This window comes from Halictus rubicundus, chromosome 7, assembly GCF_050948215.1.
Source record: "Halictus rubicundus isolate RS-2024b chromosome 7, iyHalRubi1_principal, whole genome shotgun sequence".
Classification (NCBI taxonomy): domain Eukaryota; kingdom Metazoa; phylum Arthropoda; class Insecta; order Hymenoptera; family Halictidae; genus Halictus; species Halictus rubicundus.
The window spans coordinates 11,578,710-11,600,587 of record NC_135155.1 but is presented as its reverse complement, the minus strand read 5'-3'; the positions used below and the strand labels follow the sequence as shown (position 1 = coordinate 11,600,587).

General features: G+C 44.0%; 1 protein-coding gene across 2 annotated transcripts in view; it reads right to left on the bottom strand.

Moving 5' to 3' along the window:
- The window catches only part of LOC143355414 (tubulin glycylase 3A), a 55,970-nt gene that overhangs the window by 17,771 nt on the left and 16,321 nt on the right, over positions 1 to 21,878 (bottom strand). The window contains exon 1 of one of the 2 annotated variants that reach the window (XM_076790201.1): positions 1,458 to 1,770. The exons of the other annotated variant lie outside the window; for it this stretch is intronic. The gene's annotated coding sequence lies outside the window, so the exon portion shown is untranslated. Of the gene's footprint in view, positions 1 to 1,457; positions 1,771 to 21,878 lie in introns of those variants that run through there. 2 annotated transcript variants of the gene reach the window in all.

Genomic DNA, 21,878 nt, shown 5'->3' with positions numbered 1-21,878 from the left:
GTCTTGATCTAAGCCCAATCCTCGGGTCCGTGCTGTGACATAGATCGTGTAGGGCAGGCCTGTCCAACCCGCGGGCCCCGCGGGCCATATTTGGCCCGTTCTCCCACTTTTTCATTCCACTAATGTGGGAAGTGACGTTCCCCCAGAAGCGCATGACATTTGTTTCTATCGCGGACCTATGTATTCCTATCGCATATTATAACTAGACTGCGGATCTTTATGCATTTATGGCTTACGAAAATGTGCAAAAAATGTCCAAATATAACATTCGACAGAATTTAGTGCAATCTTTATTTATTTCAGATCTACAAAGGCTACTGCCACTGAAAATAACATTTTATTTGACTCCACTTTCTTAAAATTCCTCTAAAAGAATTGCAAATTGCATAAACATCCGCAGTCTAATTATAACATAAGAAGGGGCCTCTGGGGGAACGGACAGATTGCTCGTGGGGACCGTGCGGCCCGCGACGAAGTGAAAGTTCGACGGGCCTGGTGTAGACAAATATTTTGTTGTGACTGCGTCATCCGCGACGAACGTAGAAAAGGACAGCGCATGTAAACAAAGACCGCGCGGTCGAAGGCGTACTGCGTACCGTCAATTATACCACTAAATACAGTTCAAATTATATCGTGTTCAGTGTCATTTTTATCGGTAAAATACCTCAAATAAGTTGGTGAAGGTCCCATAAAAAAATAATGAACTTTGTAATTGGATTAGTAGTGGTTCACACCGACAGTGGAGGGGACAGGCGAACTGACTAAAATCGTGTAGCTCCGTTCGGCTTAGACCAAGACTTTACTGTACTAGGACCTATGAGTTCTATAGGCAGAAATTATTTTAGAATGTTTATTACCAAAGATTTCCCGGGAGAATCGAAAAGAAAATTCGGACAGCGAATCGTCCATGGAAATATTAGAAATAAGTATGCAGAATATGAATTTGATAATCATTAGCCTGCGGATTTTACGCGTTCAATGTTCATTTCGTGTAAAGATCCGCAGTTTAGTGTAAAAAATGTAGAGACTTTAATTAGTTCGACTGTGAAAGAGCGCAGTTTCGACCAGCCGTAACACGGTTTTATTCGCCGGTTCGTTTGGCAGTGTTTAAATCAGGGGTACGATTTCAGGGGATAAAAGGTGGCGGGGCAAAAAGCACCGTAAGGTTAATTATTTTGGCTTTTTCCAGGGAAATCGTCTTTTTCGTGCTCCCAGCAGAACCATTTCCTTTCTTATCCCGAGTCGTTTCTTGCCCGAAGTGGCTAATTACGTGAGAAAAACATACTCCACCCCTACCATCCCTCTCCGTCCCGTTACCATCCATCGCGTTCGTTCCCTTCATCGCCCGGTTCCGAGCCGTCCCTTTTCCCCGCCGCGAAAGTAAGCACTACTTTGTAATGATCCCATTTTAAGAACCGAGAAAACAAACGAGACGGCAATTACTCTTGTAACTGTACCTTTCGCGTTCCGCTTTGGACTACCCTTCTTGTCCCCCGTTCCCTTCCCCTGTCCGCGCCGTATCACGCGTTCCCGGCACAAATAACTTTCTTCATTCTCGTCGGGACTTGAGGCGTTTCGCGAGATTTCCTCGTGTTGCTTTCGCGTCGCGGCAACGAGAGGACAAAAATGAGCCGGCCCTGTTCCGCTGTGTTCCCGCCGTCTCCGTACCACGGACCATAACCGAGGAATGTAATCGTTTCTCTCATTAGTACTGTCTTCGCGGAGACTATTCTTCCGAAGGATTCTCCAGCTCGTTCTCCGATGCTACAACCCCTCGCTTTCATTTAGGGGACTGTTCCCTTTATAGGACCACTTAAAAAAGAAACCTGAAATCGAAAACGCGTTCATGGTTTCGAGCAGAAGAAATTCAGAACGATCGTGACGTTACGATTCGTGCGTAAATGCAAGAAAATTGACCGAAACGTTACGTAACTGGTTGCAGAAAAATATTTTCGAAACAGTGACAATGGTACAATTTGGGGAACCGGTTTCCCAATTTGGACCACTAGTGGATACTAGATTGAAACCATTAGATACTATACAATTTCAAAGCAAATTCAAAGTAATGTGGCGTTGATCTTTTTTCCCTAGGTGGAGTCGTTTCAGAGACGTGAAGGTCACCTTTGTTTTTTCATATGGAATGCTATGTTTTGTTTCCTGTTTTCTGATAGCGGCTATTGAGACGAATCCAACGAGATGCAACACTAAGATCTTTGAAGGTCAGCAAAGGTCATTTATAACAAAACAGGCGAAATAAATTTGCATTTAGAGAAGGTATTCAAAGTGATTGCCATTGGTACGGATTAAGTAGTATTTCTTATCACTTTGACTACTCTTGTTTGTGGCCGACACGCTCCAGCATTGGCATCTCGGGTGTGTAGAGGGGAGTACATGGTTCTCGGATCTCAGTTATTATAGGCGACGATTTTAGGCGAACAAACAACTTCGATATCTTGCGTGTCTGGTATGGGGCGATCCTATACCGTTACTTAGCAAAAACGTATAAGTAACACCTCCGGCGAACACATCGTTATAGTCTCCTAGCAAAGACCTGGGCCCTCGCGTTCACAAGCGGTACCAGCCATAAACTCTCCGAAATCTCATCCGAAAATCATTGCTGCACCAACGAAGGTGAGTGGTTTTCATCGTTCCGACGATTCAATGTTTACCAACACTTTTGTCAGTAATGCAGATCTATGGATATCTATTTTTTCTTTTTAACTGGAAACCTCGAAAATTCGAAAAATTATGGGCAATTTCTCAAAAAGAAAAAAAAATTCGAACACAAAAAGAGCGTTGTCAGCGAGCACGGAGGAAGGTGCGATCGATTGGCCGTGAAAAGCGTCGCTATTTGTTTAGCGGGCGAACTAATTGCAGGGGTATCGGGCCAACGCAAAAGGGGTGGAATTCAGTGGGTGGAAACGCGACGAAACAATGTATCTGGATAGTTGGAGGGTCGCGATAAGGATGCAGCAGGTGAGCTCGCGTGAAAATCGGTCTGTGCTCCTAGGGACGTGGCAGTGTGCACGTATCTGGATGGTATGCCTGCTGGCTATGGCGTCCGACTTGATAAATGTATCCTGCACGAAAAAACCGGGTGCAGTTTGCCGCATAATAACCAACGAACGGGAGAAAGAGACATTTAGTGCACTTAGATGCGTGATCTATCGACCGTGAGCAGCCCCCGTAGCCTCGGGGGCATCGACGCTGGATACCACTCCATTCTTTTTCGCCGGCTTCAACCCATTTCCCTTGATCTATTAGCTTCCTTCGAATACACTTTCCGCGTAATGGCCTCCGCGACACGGAACGCAGCATCGTTTTTATGTTCCGCCCCTCGTTGCAACGAGCATCCTCGGTTAAGTGCCGGATTACCACGCGAAATCGATGAATTTCTTTGCCCGACTCGCTCTCTTCATGTTCGACCACCTTCCCATCGATTATCCTGGCCTAGTGATCTTCGACAGCGCGATTCACGAAAATCGAACGATTTTTCTGCGACGAGTATTCCAGTGGTTCATTTCGAAAATCGTGGTACTTCCCTCGATGCACAAAGGATTCAGTTCCGTGCAATGAGCAGACTGCGAATCTTTATGCAGCAAGTGTGCGGTACGCGCAACACATACAGAATATATGCGCTTTAGCAAGAGAGAACAAATTAGCATATCGATGAGTTTATCTGCACGCTTCGTTCGACACTTCGGCGACCGGTTTGTCGATTGTCATCCGTGACCTTCAACAGCGCGATTCGATCTTATTTTAGAATTGAAGTTTATGCTTTGTTTTTAACACTAGGTTTACGGGACCCGCCATTATGACAGGTTCTGATATTTTTAACTTACAATTATTAAGATTCTAAAGATACTTTCATGGGGAATTATTGAACAAATTTATTTCTTTGGGTATATGTTATTTAAAAAAAGGGCTAAAAATTTGGGCAACACGTTCTTCTTATTTTTCTAAAGTAATGTAAAATAGTCACTTTTAGTGCTCCGTAAACCGAGCGTTAAAAAGCTTCTTGACAATGTCAGCATACAATACAATATTTGTTGATGATTTTAAAGATGCAAACAATTAAGGTTACGGTAAATATACAATAAAAATAAAGATTGATGGAGGTTGGTTTCCGTTTGATAAACTCTATTGTTAACAATCTTAGGCGGGTATTATGATAAAATCGTGTATTCTCTTTCGTTTTGAAGAATCTTTTTACACAATGTGCAAACGAGTTGGCCGAAAGTGGTAAAAAGATTGCGTAAGTTTATGGAAGCATAATGCGCAGCGTGTGTGCGAAGTGCTTGGAATATGTACGCAGAGTAAATTCACAAAAGAGTGACACACAAAAGACACGCTCTTTATCATGACAGGAATATATCATAGGATTACGTTTAATGCGTTTATGTTCCCATCATTCGTGAATTATAACGTGAAGATAAGACAAGCTAATATATCAATTTAGAGCCACAGAGCTATAACTCTTATGAAATTGAAAGATAGCTTTGCAATTAACACAAACATATGCTATAATAAAAAAGTGAAGATAGTTCTCTGTTAACCATTAAGTGAAATTTGTTGGTTAATCTTTAGTTTCGTTCGAGGGTAATTACCAGGTGGAAGGTTGCAATTTTCTCCGAGGTATACGAATGAGAAAATTTCATCTGTATATGAAAATTTGTTTTAGCCAGATGCATTTGCTTGTGGATTTTCCCACGGACTGCTATTCGCCATTACTACAAAGAACTGGAACGCCTGAAACAAAAATAATTCGTATTAACCCTTTGCACTCGGCACTATTTTCAATGTAAAATTAAATTTTTCTTCCGTCTGACAATATTCTCAATTTACTCAAACGAAACTGATCCGATTTCTACATATAGTACTTGACTGTTTAGTAATCTATTAAATACAAATATTGTAATGTAACAAATATTTTGTAATATTTTTTGTAATTTCTTTGAAATAATGCCACAACAATTTCTGGTGGTGCTGCAGAGTCACCATTCGAGTGCTAAGGGTTAAAATACAAATTTATTTTCTATTATCCCTTATGATTGACATGGACAATTTTGATTTTGCATAAAAATTCGCAGTCTAATAATAAACGAAACTGACTGATACACGATGCGTGCAAGTTTTGCCTATAATATCGAGCCGTATCCGAGTACGTATTTATTGTACATTCCAGAAGGTCGTTTAACCGTACAGGATTCAGCTTGCCTGTGATAAATTTCCAAACATGACCTATTTTCCGTGCGGTTTGATGAGAGGGTAAACGTCGCTGTCGGGTAAGCAGCAATTATAAGTGAAAGATGACCGTTCTTTGTCCACGAAAACCGCATTCCGGGCCGGAGTGCATCTTGTTTCGCTAATCCGAGCCGCGGCGCATAGATAAAGGCCGCTCTCGGCTAGTTTTGAGCTGCTCGGCCGCTTCCCGGAGCCGTTAAGTACGTCAAACCGTGGCGACGAGAGAGCAAGAGAGGCCAAGAGAAAGCATGGGGGAGGGAGAGAGAGAGGGAGAGCATGAAAGAGGGAGTTATATTGTACTTAGTCGTCGTATACATATGTATAGCGACCTGGGAGAAGAGACGAGAGAGCAGAGAGGGGAGAGGAGAGGCATACACGCCTAGGACGTTGTTACGCCCTCGGCAACCTATTCAAACTTCTCACCCCTTTCGACGAACGGTGGGAGCTCGCTCGCGCACCAATCATTAGTACTAGCTCTTCTCCTTTCCTCCGCACACCTATGTCTCACCTCCTCGCCTCCTTCGCCTCCGCGCAACGGCTTTGACTTTGTTTGACTTCACCAGTCTTATTAAGCGTGTTCAGACGCCTTGCGCCCCGCCCACGATACCGTAAAACTTACATCGTTCGACGCACCATCCCCGAAGCTGTCTCTTACCCTCAGACTCCCCCCATTTGTACTCGCGAACAGTTTCCGATCGATGTTGATCCGCGCCAATTGTTCCAAGAAATTCTTTCCAGTCGAATATTTTACTCGGAGAATACAGTCAAACCTGTTTTTTTTCTGCGGTAGGTAGGGACCGCATAAAAGAAACCGCACAAAAAAATCCAGAACTTCATAAATAGCTATAACAAATAATTTTTTACAACATATTAAAGGAAATTTTTGTATGCGGTGGAGAGAGACCGCATAAAAAAAGTCTCACTTAGAAAATATGTCAAAGATTTTACGAACTAGCGAGAAAGTGCTTTCCAAACGAAATAAATAATTGAATTACACATGGAAACATTTAGAAAACAATTTAATTTCTCATTTTAAACATGGAGAAATTTTCAAAATGCATCGCGTAGTTAAAAAAATATCGCTCAAAGAAAAATCGCATAGAAAAGGACCGCACAAAAACAGGTTTGACTGTACTCAAACTCGAGTGAAACAGTTTATCGTCTTTCTGAATATTTGTAGAAGGTTGAAAATAATATGACGGTGATGTAATATTCTTCTAATGTTATTACTAGACGGTGAATTTGTTCGCAAAATAAAATTTGTCTATATTAATTTGAGGTTATAGAAGTAGTAAGCTGGAAATGATGGAACAGTACATGTTAATTGCACCTTTTTTTTTTTTTTTTTTTATCGTGAGGAAATGTTTTATACATACCCCGACTCCCTGGGGGAAGCCGGGGTTATGTGGGATTCTCTCCGGGGGGCGGAGCCCCCGGAGACCACCCACTAAAACCTCACGCCCACCTAAGCTACACGGGAGGTGCCTGGATCACGCGAGTACTCAACAGGACACCCCCCAGCTATCATCATACCCCGGGGGAGGGGGTTAGCCTCCCCCACTGCCTACGCTATAAGACCCCGGGCGGAGGGACCCGCCCGGTGTCCCCATCCCTGGAGCCTTCGGATTGGGCTTCCCGAGCCCCAGCTCGGTCCACCCACAGCTCCCGGAGTCCTCGTGCCCCGCTCGGGGCCGGTGTCCCGAAGGAACCAGCCCCGGCCAGAGCAAGAGGACGCCGCCACCGGAAGGAAGGGCCGTCGGAGGCGCGATCCGGCACGCCCCGACCCTTCCTTTCCCCAAAAACCCCCCACGGTCCCCCTCCCCTATCGGGGGGAGGGGGGACCGACACCCCCCACTAACCGGGAAACTATCCCGGGGGGGTGTCGGCCAATCACGGGGGGAGCTACGCTCCCCCCCGATGTTAATTGCACCTACTCGTGTTTTGCGATAAACGCATAAAATCCGCCAATGTAGTAACAGTAATCTTTAGCTTTTCATTGTTGGGTTCGTTAACTATGCCAACCGCCAACGTGTTAGCTAATTTGAATGAATTGAAAACAAAATATCATTATTCTAATATTCTATTAACTATTCAACCGTTCTTGGTTTTATCTCTCCTTGTTTGTCATAAATGCGTAAAATCAAGTGATTAGGCGTGCGAGCAGGCGGCCGTTTTAAATTAATGGCATTCAAATTTATGTGAAGAATTGCTGGCGCAACTTCTTTTCTTACACCTAATACGATTATTACACATATAGGAATTCGTAATTTATGAGACGATAGATGTTACATAAAAATGACAAGTGGATCGAGGACAACGAATGCAATAGTCGTTGTTGATCACTCTTATTCACGCAACGAAATAGGTGTACGAGTTCTGTCCCATTATTATCGAGATATCTGTATCGCTCGAAAATGCGTCGACGTTATCCTATGTGCTGCGAATATGGTACTCGCGGAACGAGGACAAGGTAGAATAGGTAGTCAAGAATATCAATGAAACTGCTTGAGCCGTGACATTGCTTTGTCCTTCGAAGAATTCTTGGTAGAAAGATCCTTGGAAGTTGTCTGAATCGCTCGTTTGCCGAATCGAGTAACCTAAAGCAAACAGTACCCAGAAACCGACAAAATAATACACATCTGAAATATAAAATAATTTTTACCATTCGGTGGTATTAAGAAAATTCTAACGATCGAAGAAATTTATTTCAAATACAGAAAGTTTAGCATCTTAGCAACTCGAAAATTTGAAAAATTTTAGAGTTCGGAGTAATACATCGATGTTTTCAATCTCTTTTGATCTCTCTACAATTTTAACCCTTTGCCCTACAGACACGTGCGAGACTCGTGGTCAGGTCATCGGGCCAAAAATGAGTATCGCGAGCCTGGCCCGTAGCGGTCGGGCTGAATGTAAACAAAACGCGCCACGCTCGTGTTTTGTTGATGTGCCCCACCGTAAACAGCACGGACCAGGCTCGTGTTTTGTTGATGCGCCCCACCGTAAACAGCACAGGCCAGACTCGCATTTTCCCGAATTGTATTCTTTTAATTACACCATTCTTGTTCAGTGACGATTCGCTTGTAATTATTTATCAAATATCTTACAAAATTAAACCAGTTGCAACTTACACATGTATTTGCATTCCGTAAGTCAACCTAGAACGCTTTCAGAGCGCTCTTGTTTTTGTTTCCGGCACACGCTGTTGCAACTTAAATCGTAGGTCACGGGGTTAAGTTTCGCTTACTCGTTTTAGAACGCGTAAAATCCGCAGTCTAATAACTATATAGGTGCGACGAAGTGGATCTAATCGTTGTAGATTAGAATCTCAACTGGACGTAGAAAGTAAAATGGTAGCGCAATAGGTCAAAGTCGCGGGTCAACTATGAAACAAAGGAATGTCGAGTTTTGGAACGTGCCGAGCGTTTTCTCGATGGTATTGCAAAGTAGACGGCAACACGGGCCAATGCATTATGCGTCGAGCGCAGATCGTAGATTAGACCAGTCTACGGAAAAATGGCTGTTACCGTTTTGATTGGGCAGGAAGGGCAATTTCCTCGCCACAGTTAGGTCCAGGTTTTAAATCGATAGATAGCCGAACCCGCTCGGTCGTAACTTCGTTTCGAGGGGAATATCTGGATAAAACCGTTCGGAGAGAAAGTTCGTAGTGCTTTTGCATGCTTCGGGAGCCTCTTAATGGTCGCTAAGAAGAGCTTATTGAAAGAAAGTTACCCCGTTTAAGTCCAATCCGTTTAGTTTGCCGCATTCATCGGCATGCATGAACCCACTTCAAACAAAATTCGTCGCCGACTTCGGCTTCGTTGCTATTAGCGGGAGACAGGGCCAGCTTCCATTTGCATTCTTCGCGTTTTTCAAACTCCATTTTACCGTACCAGCTCCGTTTCGAAAATCGGGCGGCTTTCGATTCACCGATATCGATCGATCACGACTCCTTACGCGGAACAACAAACTGCCTGTTTCAATGGAAGGCCCTGGTAAAATTGGTCCTGCTGAAATTCTACATATTTGAACAATCATTACAAGAATTGAGCAATTATTTAAATCTGCAAGAAGTAGGAACGAATTGAAAATTTATTTCCGGATTTAATAATTTTAATGACCCCGTTAATAATAAGTTAAAAATAGTTACGTACATAGTGTTAAATTGTTCTAGCCCTCCGTTTGGAAATAGCACACATTGATCTTTCGAAATTTTTGTCATTCAATGGTGCCGAGCCCTGTTATTAAGGAAAGTTCGAAATGTAAAAAGTATAGCATCGATCAAGCACTTTGACAGTACAATGTAAAAAGGCGATTGATCATTTTGAACAGCTCAATTATACATTTGTCCCTTCGGATCACTGCAATAACGCCGTTCCGCGTCCAATCAATGCGACTCGTTACTATTTCAGACAACCGTATTTCTGGCAGTATGCGACGAAACGTCGGAGCAAGGAGCGGGCCGTGCACAAAGTCGGCTAATTGAGTTGTTCGGATAAATACTTGCGAATTAGAGTTCAAAGACCCCTTAGGACCGTTGATGGCGGGATCAAAGCGTTCGCTCGTCGAAAGGAATTTTCGACGGGGATTCGGAAAAAAGTTCGCAAGATTTCTTCAAATATTGATCCTGTTGCGACACGCGTACCTGAAGCGTTAAGAATGCATGACTAATAATGCCCCCAGAAACGGGAGAGCTGCCTAATCTAGGTAATTTATCGCGCAAACATTGACGCTCGGCGTACACACTACTTTAAATCTCGCAGCGCATGACTGGCAAAATCCCGCTTCCGTTTATTTACGTGTCTTCCATCGGATTGAATAAGCTATCCCCGATTTATCTGGGCACCATAAATTTCTTGCGAAACCTTTCGGCTCTTTGGAATTGATTTATCAACGTCACGCCGCACCGCGCAGCCGCGCTCATTGAAATATTTGCATCGCGAGTTAATTAGAGAAATGAACGTTTTCCGAGTGCGGAACGCTACGCAAGAACGGACAGAGGGAGATTTAGCTTAATTCAGACCCGATCCGAATATGTTCACGGATTGATGACGTTCTCGATTGACACGAATCCCGATAAAGAGGTCGCGCTGATATAATTTCGCGTATCGTTTTTCGGACACTTTGCCGCCACCAGATTGCATATAATTCCCGCGAATCGCATATATTATACTTTCGGCTCTCGGATCCTCGCAATACACGCAATGGGAAACGAAGTCCCTTATTCGAAAAGCCCGCCAATTTGCATCTCCCTTTTCACCGATCGGCGCAGAGCTTATGATGGTATCTGAATATTTTTCTGGTCAGCTGTACAGAGTCTGGGCATAATAAGCAGACTCGTATTAAAAGTACTCTCTTCTCGAATCACATAAAAATAGGTTGTCTTTAGGAATATATGGACCGAAAGACTGTTTGCAATATATTCTGACATGATTCACTAGTTTACATAAATTTTTGCTGCACGCTGTATCCAATGGTGCATGTTATAGATGACGTTGATTAACGATATCCATGTTACTCGTAAACCAATAAATTATTCTGAACAGTACAATCGAATTAATCTCCTTCGAGATTGTTATGAGATACTAATAGACTTGCAGTAGGTATGCCGAATGTTGACTCGAGCGTTGAATGTCTACTGCTCAACTCAACAATTTTAGGGAACTATGGTTCAAGTATTTGAAAACTTGAACAATATCGTGCAACGAAGTTTTACGCAACAAAAATACAGGGTGTCCCAAAAATGTTGTACTTCCTTGAAAAGGGTGATTCCTGAGGTCATTTCAAGTAACTTTTGCCTTTGCGGAAATGTTCTCCGCGGCTTCGTTAAGCAGTTATTAACGAAAAACACGGACCAATCAGGGCGCGGGAACAGCGGACCGATTCGCGGCTCGGCCAATGGCAACGCCACGCTCGGCGGGACCGCTGTAGCCGCGCCCTGATTGGTCCGCGTTTTTCGTTAATAACTCCTTAACAAAGCCACGGAGAACATTTTCGCAAAGGAAAAAGTTACTTCAGATCACCTCAGGAATCAGACTGTATAGAATATTTTGAATTAAGAATATTTTTAAAAAATACTAAACTTTGGGATCTGGTGCTTCAGTCTGTAGCAGGATGGTGTTCATTAGGCCCCGGGCCCCCATCATTATGGTAGTAATAATCCGTGCGCACGCGTCGGGTCTCATTGTGGCCGACGAAACGAGCACAGTCGACAGATCTTTTTTACGTCCGCGTAAATGGGGGAAGTGGTTTGTTTAAAAGATGACTCGCCCTCGCGAGAACCGGGTCAAGCAGTTGCTTTTTTTTCCCAGAGAAAGATCGTCCGGTGGCTTGTTTTTGAACTACAACCGTAATCCAGGTTTTACGGCGGCGTATCTCGCTGGCTTCATAAATTCCTTGATTTTCAATTACCCGACCCCGAGGGTCATTTCCCCTCTTGTTTTATAGGTTCGCGCTGTAAGCTCGCGATTAATCGAACTTTAATCCCGCATTCCTGCAGGTACTCGAGAGATGACAGCCGCGGCAATGAAAACTTGCCAAATTTACAAGCGGCACGTAAACCCGGCGTTCCTTCCCCTAACGGAACGGTGAAACGTCTCTAGAATGCGACGTATCGATCATGCTGCGAACTGACTTTTAATCTAGGAAGCCGCGCGACAGTCATGCCAGAGCCATCCGAATCCTCTTCCGTGTATTTTTAAACATTCGAGAAGAAGTGAAAAAAGCACTGGGAAATTTCGTAGCTTTCGTGGTTGAAGCAGCAAAAATTCTGAAAGTTCAAGAGCCAGTGGAAGTATGCGAGGTACCATTTCGTCCGCCACGGAATTCGAATCGTTAGATTCGAGCAAACTTGTCCCCTAATCAGATTTCGTCGGCCACGATTTGCAGTTTGTAATTGCTGTTGCTGCCGGTATATCGAGGCAAACATCGAACAGTTCGACGCATAGTTAGCCGGACACTCTACCCCGGAAGTTTGCTCGCATAGTTGCGTCCAGCCACGCCACCCTTGCACGCGCGTCTTCCTTCGAGTCTGCGACCCTAATCTCCCTAAAGATAGCTGCACAATATTGCTATGCGCCGCCGCTGCGAGCTACGCTCCGCATAAGCATTCGAAGAGATCGATATTGTTGCCAGTCGATTATCCCTTCTCGACCGATTTAATTGAGCTACACCGCCGCTACGGTTCGCCGCGGGTTTTACATTAACAGTATGGACTTTGTCAAACTTCGGAGGCCATCAGAGTTTGTAATCTTTTAAAATATCGGTTTAGTTGGAAGCATTTTAATCCGACAATCTGGGCAGCCTAGGGGCTCTCAGAACCCCAGAAAAATTTTCCACGTGAAATGAATTTAATAAACTTCGTTCAATGTTAAAACTTCTAGAAATGTTGAACAATTTCAAATTTTGCACGCGATAGTTACAACGTTACTTCAAGTCCAACATATATAGTTTTGACTGTTTGAAGTTGAAAGTTTTAATAGCGAACGTTCGAATACTCTCGTGAGCCAAATATGATAGTTGTAAGTTCGTTTAGAGAATAATAAAAGACATCCAAGATGATAATTTCATTCTACCTTGACACGCCAGAGCCACGGAAGCTTGAGCAAACTCGACGAGAAATCGAAAACGAGACTCGATCGCGACGCGAAAAAGACACCGGAAGATTTCGATTCGTCTTTTTCGCCGAATCGGGAAACCGAAGACGATACATACAGGTGTTTCCGGTTTCCGTTGCCTCGCCGTGTTCGGAATCCCCCATTTCACGGCTCGCTTATCGAAGCAGCTAGTTTTTCGATTACAAGTTTACTTTCTCGAAGAACTCGGCTCGGAAAATGCTGTAGAGCTGCGCTCGTTCTTTCAGAGCTGTTTCGTCATTAAATTTTTGTCCGCGTTTTCCGCAAGCCGAAGGAAAGTTCAAGTTGCCCACAGATACTCCTGTTACGCTTTGCGTGACGCAGAATGCCCCCCGTCGGACTTCAAAAGAACGTCGGACTTCAAAATCAAGAAAAATTCTTTGGATCTCTAGATATCTGTTATAGTTGGTCTACAAGATACGTAATTCGAATAAGTCACAAACAATATAACCAAATTCTTGAATTTTTCTAATGGCCGCGTTATGTTTCGCCCTCTCACTTCTAGATTCGAATGCGGAAAATAATCTCGTTTCGACGTTAACGAACAAAATTGAAAATCGATTGCAAAAAACGAATTCGATTATTTGTATTATCATATATTTGAATCATTTTCTTTAGAATCCCTCCGACGCTTAGCGGGATACAGTGCAGTCGGGCAACGAGCGTCGATAGGTCGCGTTTAATTCGCGATTCTCCTCCGGATCTACATCGTAAATTATGCCCGAGCAGCGAGAATTCTTAACAAATTCTAAAGATTGGAATTTTTCCTCGCGATCGCGGCTCTTCGTTCGGCTCTTTCGAGTTTCCAACTTCCGGTGGCTGGTTGCTCCATAAATAATGGAGGCGCTAGCGAGGGTACCTAATGCCGCGCAGCTACGAACTTTGCCAGGGCAACCTGACGGGGGAAAAAAGGGAACATTTTTATACGGACAGTGAGGTCAATATATTGGCTATAATCAGCCATTTCTGTTTCTCAAATTCATTCATTTTTAACGCTGCTAGGGTAAGGAACCCGATTGCTGTGGGGGCACCAATTACCGTGTCTATATTAATTATTTGCTTATTTTTAAAGTATAATGAACATTACAAAAGAGATATGTAACGTATATGTACAAGGTTTACTCGATATATGTCCAAAACGCGGGTCTAGCCAGGGACATATATCGACCAGGAGATACTATTCTTTGACGCACGCCGAATTTAGAAAAGTATAGCGGGTATACCCCGCGGCAGTGGGGACAGTTCTGTGACTTTCATCGGATAGATATTTCGGACATATATCAAGAAGACACTGTATCGATTTAATTTTTAGATTGAAATTTCATGTTTGGAATTTTCGAACGTAGAAAAAGACAGCGAAGGGGATATACCCCGCGGCAGTGGGAATAGTTCTGGGACTTTTATCGGCTAGGCATTCGAGACATATATAGAATAAACATTGTATCAACCGATTTTAATGAAAAAAAATTTAATATCTCTTTTTTAATATTCATTGTGCTTTAAAAAGAAGTATAATTAATATAGGCACAGTGATTGGTACCCCGACAATAATTGGGGGTCCCTTGTCCTAGACAAATCTAAATACACGAACCTCGAAATGTCCAGAAAGTAAAATCGTTTATTCTTTCGTCACGTTACCGTTACGTTTTTCCATCAATGTTGGTAAAGCCGTGTTTGTACAGCAATTTTTTCTTATTTACATTCGTAGATTGTACCAACAAGGTTTGTCCATTAGTAAGGTATATTGAAAATGTTTTTCACCAGCATCGTACTGCCATTAGCTTCGACGTGCGTCTGTCGAATGAACTTCCGCAACGATCGATGAACAGACTCGACTTTTCTTGTCCATAAACTCGTGCTAAATTGGCCCTGACTATGCTTCAGCATGATCCTCGCTGCATCGCGACAATTTTCATTCTCCGCTTCGAAATACCCGTCCCGATAATTTGAAGCGCGCGGGTGTAGTCGGAAGATAATTTTAGAAGGTCACTGGCACTGATCACAACTTCCAGACTCTCCGGGCGGTTGCAATTACGGTCGCAATTACCATCAACAACGTCAAAGGACTGGGCTCGTTCGGGGCACGTAACGGCAATAAGAATAGAATTGCCGGTCCTACGCTACCGTTCCGCGATCGGCAAAACCTCGGAACAATTTTTTTATTGTCCTCTACACTCGTGAAACCGCAGCATTGAAGTTTTTTTCTCTTGCCGTAAATAATGGCAGAAAGAGTTTCCTTTTATCGATTGGTGTGCTGCTCATAAATGGAAAGAGATTAGAAACGTACGGAAAGTATGGAGATCTATTGCGAACAAAAATCATGGATATGCTGAAGCAAATCAAACTTATTACCACGCCAGCGATGATAATAATCGTGAGAATTAATTCTGAGGATTTTTCTTTTCAATTTATTTGTGGTTCTACGAAGTTAAGGCGCCAACCTAATTTGACGCTCGAAATAATTTGAATTTTTGAGAATTTTTTAAAGCGAAGGTATCGTTTAGACGCTGCAATTTGAAGTTTGGTATTTTTTCGTTTCATTGACGATTATGTTGCCTGTGGACGAGGTTCTCGGGCCCTCGGCGTGTTCCGTCAAGTGGTCGATCGGGAGCAGAAAGCAATCGCGAGATAATCTTGGTGATCGTTCGTGTCTCTCTCGATAGTCTCGATACATCGCTTACACGCCGTTGTCGCCGGCTGGAAACAAAGGTTCCCAAACGAGGCTTCATTAAGCCATCGCTCCGCCGACAAAGCGGCGATAGTTTCGGTTAAATGAAATACAGGTCAGCTATAAATACCAATCTATCGATGGAAACTTTAACATCGACCGTTTACGTTCGACCAGCCGCTCGCTCGGCTTCCTCGGCTAAAGCCTCGGACAATGCATGCTCCGCTGGCTAACTTTCATGGTTAAAATCGCCTCGAATATCCGGAGCGCGCGCATACAACCAAGCACAACCGCCGCACAACCACACGGGACCCACGTAGAACCGCGTAGAAGCACACAGGTGCACCAACAGCCGAAGACATTGATTAATTGGTCGCGGTTGCGGCGATGATTAAGGAAGGAAGCTCCGGTAACGGGTCGAAACGATCGATTCTTCTTAATTACATAAATCATTGCTGTTATGCGCCAAGCGCATATGTATACGCGCACATTATTCTTATTCGTACAATCGATTTATTCAACCATTTAATACATTTTATTTGTTCAATCATTTTCAATTATACATTTATTTTATTCAATTTATTCTTTCTGAGAAGTCAACAGTTTACGACATTCCCACAGCATGATATGAATTTCTTGCTAAACGAGCAAGTTCGAGGATTAGAGGATCGTTCGTAGATCGTTCGTAGATCGGCAACGATATTTCGGCCGGGTTTGTTTAAAAAGGAACCTCGGCGCAACGGCGGGGCGGGGTGTTAAAAACAGACGCGCTGAATTCGCGCTAACAAATTTGATTTTCCGCTCCGCGTCGCTGACACGCAGACAATGGCCGGCGCGGGCCTCGAAAGTGGTGCACTCCCTCGGGCGTTGCCAGTCTAATAGCTTCCTCGTAATAATCGGCATAAAGCACCCGGGCTTCCCTTTTCGTCGTTTCTCCCGGCGAGGCTCACCGTCGCGTGGTTCTATTTAAGTATTTCGTCTAACTTGCTCTTTTGAGAGACCAAAGGAAGAGAAACGAGATGGTTCCTCTTCTTCTTCCTGCTCTCTCGGTTTTTCCTGTTCTTCTTGTTCGTCGTCGTCGTCGTCGTCTTCGTCCTCGTCCTCTTTAGCCTTGGAATACGCTGCCGGGAAAAGCTTTTTCGTCGAAAGGTACACCCCCGTCCAGAAGTCATGGGACACGCTTGCTCTGCTGGTTGCAGCCTTTCGCTCGCAGACACTCGCTCGTGCAACTTGGAATAGAACGATTGTAAATACAATTTCTAAAACTCGAAGCACATCCACAGGATGAAACGATTACAACTGATCACCACTTTCAATTCCCATGAACTTTCTAAATAGACTAGTTTAAACACGTTTTTCTTGCATTCTTTTCAACGTGACCTTACAAAAGAAAGTCTCCCCGTTACAACGACCTATCAAACGTTGGTCATCGATTTTTTGTTATGGTGTCATTGCACTTCAGGTAGAAATGGTGCAGTCGATACGCACACAGTTAAAATATTGCAAGCTTCGTTTACAGGTCACAAATTGACATTCTCAAAAGAAAAGTATGTATACTTTTCGTAAAGTATGTATACAATGTATTTTTCTGTATTTATTTGTCGTTTTATTTTTCTTTTTCTAAGCCTAAACAATCGGTACAAAAGAAAGGCTATTCTCGATGTGGCATGGCCAACTCAAAATAAATGGGCCGCTTATTGAGTGAGACGCTATCGAGTTACGCACGTGCCTGGTTGATAATACTGTTTCATGGCAAATGCATCCAAACCGCAAACGTGAACTACACAGTACAATTTTGTAAATCGAAGAGAGAGCGTCGCAGTATTTTTTGTATAATTGGAATTATATGAAAATAAATTTATATCGTCATTTTCTGAAAGTTGCTCATCTACTGATTCATCCAGCAGTTAATTAACTATAATCTACGTTTAATGTATTAACAATAACTTTTTTTAAGGACCGTCATTTTGACCACGCACGGTAGGAACAGGTGAAGTGTCGGTAGGTTTAGTGTTAATGGTGCTTTCATTTTGTGGAGTAATGTATATTGAAAATTGTATAGTGTTGATGGTTATTGAGAATAGGAAAAAATTTCAGAGAATATTTTAAGACAAGATTGCCCTTAAAAGCAAAATCGACAAAGCTAGTAAAACAATTCGATAAGCAGCTAGATTTGCTAAGTACAGTAAAGTTTCGATCTAAGCCCAATCCTCGGGTCCGTGCTGTGACGTAGATCGTGTAGGGCTATTATTTTCTTGTAAACACGGCGACCGAGGCAGCTCGGTATAGGTGTCCCGCAGTGGAGGGGATAGGCGAACTGACTAAGATCGTGTAGCTTTGTTCGGCTTTGATCAAGACTTTACTGTAATGCGAATTTGTTTTGGAACCGTGAAGCGTCCTACGACTTATAGACGAGGATGTACAACTTCTTGGCGGTCGTACACCAGAAAACCGAGCAGCTTTCAGTCGGGCACGACTCTGAAGGCGCGCGGCCCTCTGTTGTCCGTCCTCGAATAGAAGGAAAAGCTCGGCTCTTCGCGAATGCTGGATGCTGTTTCGAACCGAGCGCCGGCGAACTGCTCGAGATCCATTTAACTGTAAATTAGCTGTGCTCGTCGCGACAGCTCCCAGCTCCGGTTCCAGCCAAGATGCAAAGGGGTTCCGGGATTTTTTGCCCGCCTCCTGTCTCGAGATCATTTCTCGCATCGTGTCGCGTCGGTGTAAAATGCACGATGCACTTCTTCCTCTCTGCACACTCGATCGAAAACTTTTGATCTTGCTTCGCGACGCACTGGAAACAAGAGTACGCCATATTTTTAAGCATCGAGCAAAAACATTCCGGGAGTATCCAGAGGAAAAAGCGTCGATTTCGAGCCGCGCGAATCGATTGGTGGACAAAAGAGACAAAAGAGAATCACAGTGGAAAAACGCGCACATATATATGTAGATAGATAATTGCTCTGAATACATATATGCATTTTGTTTTTGCGTATGCAATTATGTACAGATTTTACCCACGGGATTGTACGACTGTGTGTATCTCCGAGGGCGATTTTCGTGAGCGCCTTTGTCACAGAATCGGATTGTTTCCGATCGGAACGAGACGAAACGAAACTCGCATTTCCGTCTCGAGCGTAGCTACGAACGAACTCTGATCCGTGGATGCATCCACGAAGAATTAGCGACCGCGGATCGACGTTTTCCGTGTTTCGTTTTCACTCCGGAACGGTCGCACTCGCGACGAGTGAACTCGCTGCGGCAGACCACAAATCCCGAACTCTCTGTCTAACTGGCGGCTCTGTTTATGACTGGCCTTTTGCGCAGTCTGCGGCCACGAGATACAAGGTACAAGGGCTCAATGGCCGTCAATTTTGTAATTCAACGAGACCGGTACTCCGCTTCAATATTAAACCTCGCATGGGCTGCTATTCAACCGGTCGTAAAGTTTGATTGCTTCTCCTTTCATAAACCGACCGGTGAACTCATTACTTCTCGTTAAGAACAACTGTTTCATTGCTGATTCTCGTCCCGCTGTCGTCCATCTTCTCGAAATTTCTTTAGACGCCTGTTTCTCATAGACAGATCTTTACAATTTCTACAATTGAGAAATAATGTGGAATTTCTTATTTTCAAGGTAACGAATTCGCTAACTTCGTCACTAGGGGTGTGCGAGAACCCAAAATATCGGGTATGGAACAGGAAATTTTTTCGGGTTCGGGACGGGTACCCGAAAATTTCGAGATTCTCGGAAGTGTTGGGATTCCCGAAAATTTCGAGATTCTCGTATTTATCGGGATTCCCTAAAAGGAAATCAAAATTTTCGGGAAACCCGATTCTTTCGGGAATCTTGAAATTTTCGGGAACTCGACCCGACCCGACCCGACCTCTTCCCGACTCGCCCCGACCATCGGGTTCTCGCACACCCCTAATCGTCACACGTAAGTGAAGTCCAGGATCTCATAGTTTATACGAAGACAGCCAAATTAATTTTATGAAAATTGTTATTTAAGATCATAGTACATACATAGCGCGATATCCAGAGGGACCACAACTTTCCGTTATGAACACTAGATTTACGGGACTGGTTAAAATGACAGGTTCTGCGTTCTTTAATTTACAATTATTGTAAAAATGCATTTATAGGAAACTTATTTAACACGTTTATTCCTTGGATCATACATTATGGTAAAAGCTGCTAAAACTCCGGCTGAATATATTCTTAACAGTTTTATAAAATAATCCAAACTGGCCGCTTTTAGTGCTCCGTGAACCTAGTGTTAAACTAAACATTGACGCGAGCAACCGTATCTCTCCGCTCGATTCTCGTAAAAATAGCTAGGAAAAATAGTGAAAGGGGGTCAATCGAGAGAGAAAGAGAGAGGGGAAGTGGGTGCGATACCGGGGAAGTTCGCTGCAGAGGATCGTTGCCCGATCCGGAAGGATCGGCCTTGACAAATATCGAAGGCCCCGGCACGAAGATGGTCAATGGTCCGTGTCTGTTTCTGTGTGCGATCGCGTGCCGGTGTGCGTTCAAAGAGCGATCGTTGCGGCCTGTTCGACGAACCGTGGTTAACGGGACATGGGACACGGGAACACGGGGACACGGACGGAGTTTACGTCAGATCACCTATCGCATCCACTAACTGACGCGAATAAATGCCGCCGTGTCTTATACGCTGTCGCGGGATCGCGTTTCTTGTTCCTTCCGAGTGTCCGCGTTCATCCTGTCCATTGTTCGTCAGTCGGCCAATCGAGACTCGGCCGCTTTAAACCCAACGAGAATCGAGAGAGAAAGTCTTTCGAGAATTATCAGCTCTTCGAGGATGAGGGCACGAAAAACTCGAACGTCGCCGAGTGCCATTTATCGCCACGATGGATTGCGGTGAATTCTCGATATATGCCAACAACGCGCCGTGTTATGTTTACTCTCCTCGGCGTCCGAGGCATTTCGAGCTTCGTGACCCCTCACAATACCCGGCGGTAGTGGGGATAATTCTGCGACGTTTATCATCAAGGCCTTGGCGACATATATCGAGAACGGCTAGATAGATCGGCTAGGTGAAATATAAAACGGTAAAAGTTTCGAATAATCTAAGAATATTATTATTAGCCACCCTCGGCTTTTGTCCGAGCCGTGCGCGCTCCGCACATGTACAAAAATATTTTTCCCGTGTAGGGTCGGCGAAAGGTCATCGGAAGGTTCGCAAGCGTCGAAAATAATCCGCAGAGCGTCGGTCGCCGGGGTTCTTGTGCCAGAAAGCGGGCCACGGCGCGGTTCTAACTTTCCGATTACCCGTATAATTCAATTTCAGCGCCGGTGAAGAGTAAAGTTCCGTGTTCGATCGGTTCTTTAGTTACATTCTCCGATGCTCCGGCATTACGGAGTCGCGGGCACGTACCGAGTGCGGCCGGCCGTAATTCACGATCGAAATTGAAAGAGTTTTTCCAGCTGCGGACAAACGAGATCAGGCGGCTGAATCGACTGACAATGGGTCGCGAGATCGTACAGGTACGTTCACCTGTAATGTTGTTGCGAGCGCGTCCTGACAACTTTTCATTGGTCCGCTTCCGTTCGGCTTCGTCCTGTGTGTAATACGGTAACGAGCGTCCAAAGAACTTTTAAGTACACGGACGCGACACGAGCGACGCGTTCGCTTCAAACGCATTCGTTAGATTCGCCGATCGGTTACGATTTTTCCGTGCGCTTTCGAACTCGTTTCACGTTCCTCGAACGTTTTTCATTGTGCAGGTACAGTAAGTCCGATCAAATGCAATTATCGTGTGATTTTTTTAAATTCTCACTATGTACTTTTGCAACAAGTTTGCAACGAACGCTTATTCGCTGGAAGTTGCTAGATCCATTCATTCTGTGCATATTTTATATGTGATATATATTAAATATTTCGCTCAAATTTTCTTCTCTGAAATTACTTCACTGCTTACATCAGCCACACGTTATCGACAAGACAAATTCACATACATGTACAGTGAAGTCTTGATCTAACAATAAGCCAGGACTGCCGGCCCACTACGGGCATGCATCTTCTTCGCCCTACGTCCGGTCACGCGTCTTTATCTGCTGTCTATTCCCGATCTAACCCGTGGAAACGATACACAGTTTCCGAGAAACATCCCATCGTCTTTCCTTTATCGCACTACAAATTAATCAAAATTCAATCTAGCATTATAACTGAGCGACTGTTTTAACACTCGAACAATCACGTGTCCCCGCTTAGTCGGGGTAATCGAGGTTCTATTGTTATAGAAATTGCCACGATTCGTCATTACATTTTTCAATGCCCGTTCTCGTTTTCAGACTCGCGATGAAGCTTTCC